The following is a 4,452-nucleotide window of genomic DNA, read 5'->3' on the forward strand; positions in this document are numbered from 1 at the left end:
AGTGTCGTAAAGAGGCCTAAAGAGTAGGTACCTTGTGAGTTTATAGGAACTTAATATTTTCAAATGAAAACCTTTTTAACTGTACATTTTTTTAAGAATAATTTATTGAACATTTTTATGCTCCTAAAATCTAAATCTAAATTCGAACGGGCAGTTTCTGAGTACATTACACTTGATGTACTGTATAAGCGTAAAAGTGTTTAATACAAGTTTTAAATCAAATAAAAAATAGATCTAATAATTATTTAGTCCATATAGTAGTAGTAAGACATATTTTTACAAATTATAAAGTCTTGTAAAAAAGAAACTACTCGTTCTATAATTTTTTATTTATATAATTTATTAACATTTTCAAAAAAATTATGTGCTTAACAATTCACAATAAAAAAGAAAGGTTCTCCCATTTAATGCATATATTAGTATATGATACGATCGGATTAAATATTATATTGATTAGCCGTAGAAGTTATATGAAATGAAAATATAATTAATAATATAATTCAAATATTCAATATATATATTGATTATCGATTCCAATTTCGTGTGGGAGATTTATAATATTGTATTTTATGCTGAAATCATAAATTCCTGGCCAATAGCAATTTTTATTTTTACATTAATTATAAACGTTTTCAGTACGATTTAAAACCAGTGAGACGCACACAATATGTTGCAGCCCAGATTAACGATTGATTTACGATTAATATACCTAATATTATTTAAAACATGCAGATATATCATATAATAATAATAATTAATATTATTATACGTTTATTCAGATTACATATTAATCGATAATAATCTTAATACAATTCGTCATTTCATCACAATCAAAACAACAAGTCCGTAACTTCAGCATACTTATAGGTATAAATAGGTAATATAATGAATAAAGTATTATTATTATTATCTGTATTATTGTATGAGTATATTGCAAGTAAAAATATTATTTACATAGTATGAGAAAAATAAGTACCTAAGTAGTACCTATATAGGTATGCAGCGCGCCGCGCCTGTATACACCTCTCTTACACCTAAAATGCACTTAAATATTTTAAAATTAAAGATTGTCATATCGTTTTATTATATAATAAAATATTGTTTTAATCGCGAAAGTTGGATTTTGATAATCCTACGCAATATTATTCTAAAAATGAAGGAATGTTATGTTATATACAGTCGTAAAGATGATATTTTTAAAATCAACTATATATTTACAGATTTTACGACGTTGATTTTTTGTTTGTAAAAGTCGTTTATAGAAACATTGAATAATGAATTAATGTGCACGCGTTTATATAGCAGCAAGATTACCCATTAGTCATTCATTTTATTTGGAATGTTCTTTCATAAAAAAAAAAAAACCAAACTATAATATTATAATGTACGCGTTATAATTATGTTTATTGTTTATGTAAACGTTATTAACTTATTATATTATTATGTACATAGGTACTCCATTGTTCTCATACGTAGGTATGTATAATAATATGCACTCTATGTATATCAATCTCAAAACACAGACGGAATTGTGTATCATAATTTTTTTTCTTCGCTCAAAGTAACAGCAGACGTTAAAATTAAAATGTTAATTAAAAAAATTGTTAAACGCGCGCGTGTTTGCAACACCAACGAATCGTATTTGTGTATGTGTGTGTGTGTTAAATTGTGTTATAATATAAAAACAATTAATCACATGTTACGTCTATATGTGTAAAATGAATATATAACATAATATATAGTACCTATAGGATTGGCTGAGTATAGTTTGAATAATGTACATAGGTAGGCACCTATAGTATTATGTATTATTGAAGTGTTTTTTTTTTGTTTCTAATTGGCGTCTAAGGACGCGCGTGATGAATATTTTATTAGTGAAATGGACATTTATTAAGATATAATAATTGTAATTGCAAAAATGCGTACGAAAAACGAAATTGCGGCATCTTTGTGCACTCATCATTACGATGTAGCTTGACCTATCTAATAATAATAGTATATGCATTATATTATGACCCTGACCCGAGTATCAAAACAATATACATATAGGAATAAAAATACTAAATTCGTTCTCTTCGAACGACCGAAAAACCGACACACCGCGCCGTGACGTAGTTGGCGGTTTTCGTTGGCTCACACCTGTAGAATAATATTATCACGTTTAAAATTGCAATCGAATAGATAATACAGCTAGTCTATAGTCGCGGTTAATCAAAAAACTCGACAATTCTATCTATTTTTTTATTCCCCGCGATGTTTGATCAGGTTGTATTTGAGTTATCTGGTATCTCAACTATAGTAGGTACGTCATACATTATCTCGAAGCGATTTTTATATCTCCTTTTGACTTGGAGTTATCGCGACGCAACCATACAGTACGCACTACGCATTAAACTGTAACAAGCACTAACTCGATTTAAATATTATGATGTGATATTGTGATGCAACATTATAAAACGCTGCTCAGAGCTCTTCGTGCAACCGTATCTAGGGTGCCACGGCGCGTTAAGGTTTTATTTTAAGAACATTTCTCATCATAACATAATATATATATTATAACAAGCGTATTCTATAATAGACAGCAGTGGTGCAGGCACTTTAAGCAGTGATGCGCGTAGGTGGCGTCGGTGTGTGTGGTGTGAACCTACCTAGTACCTATGTATAATAACCGTTGTGTCGAATCGAAAGACGTCGAAAAAACGTCTGTTTTGGCCGGTAAAATGCGACCGCCTCACCGACATCGCAATTGCCAACAGCCGTGGCATTTGCGGACCGACGAGAGAGTGAATAAATAAGAAGGTTACAAAATTACAAAATAATGTGTTATATTTACGTGGTTATAATAATATAATATAATAGTTACCTAATAAATGTTATAATGGCTACTTATTATACGTTCCTTGCATCCTTTCTAACATCGGTTTCAGTCAGTAGCGTATACGCGGGATTTAAGTTCGGTCAGGGTTTTACCTGAGTAAATAATTTACATTATTTTTTTCCAAACAGTTTTTGTTTAACAAATTATAGTTAATCTCAAATTTAGTTTATACATTTTGTGTTTAACCTGGTCATCTATAAAGCCTTTTCGGGCTGTATAATAAACGTGGTAATAATCGATGATACACTATCGAGTATCGATTATGGCTGATGTTTATAGCAATGTTCTAAATCAGCCAAAAAAAAACCTAAATTATGATTATCGACATCTTTATGTCATGTTCCAAAATGTATTTTATATCTATTAAAAATGACCAACAAATGATCTCAGCGTATCCAAATGGTGGTAAATAAGATTTTTATTGTAGAAAAAAGAAATTTCATGAGGGGTCAGAAACTCGGAACCCTAGAACCCTACCTCTAGCTGCGTACGCCACGGGTTTAAGCGTCTCTTCCTTCTACTCTAGAATTTAAAACCCTTTCCATATCCCATTATTTCTTTCACCATATTTTGGTTAAAATTATCGTGTTTCTCTAAAAAAAAATATTTATGTATACCTACGCTTATTTGTAAAGATACAAATATGAAATTATTATAATTTTATAAGCACACAAGTCACAACTAATGAGATTCAACCTATCAAAAAACAGTTATGAAGCACTGGACTGCAGTTCTATATTATGTCTATATCAAAAGGTACACATTAAACGTTCTAATAACCAATATCAATAATTTGATGGTTGATAAATGTCATTATATGACAATAAATAACAATAAAGAATACGGCTTGCTTAATTTAATTTAAAAAAAAAAATAGGTAACGACCGTATACCTATTTACGTGCACATTTGTAATTCCTATTTTTACAGTGTATACGCTAATTCACCAAGTAGTTTACCCTCCAAAAGTACAAAACACAACTGATTATTGTAATTATCATTACTCTACATATAAAAAATTAAATAATGAAAAAAATAACTAGTTTACTTATGTATACTTATTTATATTTAAGTTTTATAAAATTTGGTAGTGATGAAAAGTTTCAGCCCTCGCTTCCCCTAATGGTTAAACCACAAATAATATTTCGAAACAACTGACTGCAGCAGGTGACAGTGTATTAAACTTTTTCTATATTGATTTATTTTAGCTTTTACATGGCGTGTAACGAAATAAAAATAAAATTTACGCCCTTGGTAATTGAGATGATTTTGGGCGCTGAACGTTTGGTCACATTGACCCAAAAGCCAACACGTTTGGGTACAAATAGACACAACGTTTGGACACAAAATAAAAGGTATTTTATAGTTTTACCTGGTAAATCAAAGAACGTTTGGGCAAAGGTAGGCAAGTTAATGAAAATAATTAGCTTAAGTCAAGTTAAGTTAAGAGGACACAAGATCGATAAGTTAAAAGTTAACAGATAACAAATTATAAATTTAACTCGATAAGTTGAAAGTTAATATAGAAAAAAATATCAGCTTACTCAGTTTAAAAAAGTAATCTATTTATTTTTT

The sequence above is a fragment of the Acyrthosiphon pisum genome, chromosome A2 (assembly GCF_005508785.2).
Source record: "Acyrthosiphon pisum isolate AL4f chromosome A2, pea_aphid_22Mar2018_4r6ur, whole genome shotgun sequence".
NCBI classification, from domain to species: Eukaryota; Metazoa; Arthropoda; class Insecta; order Hemiptera; family Aphididae; genus Acyrthosiphon; species Acyrthosiphon pisum.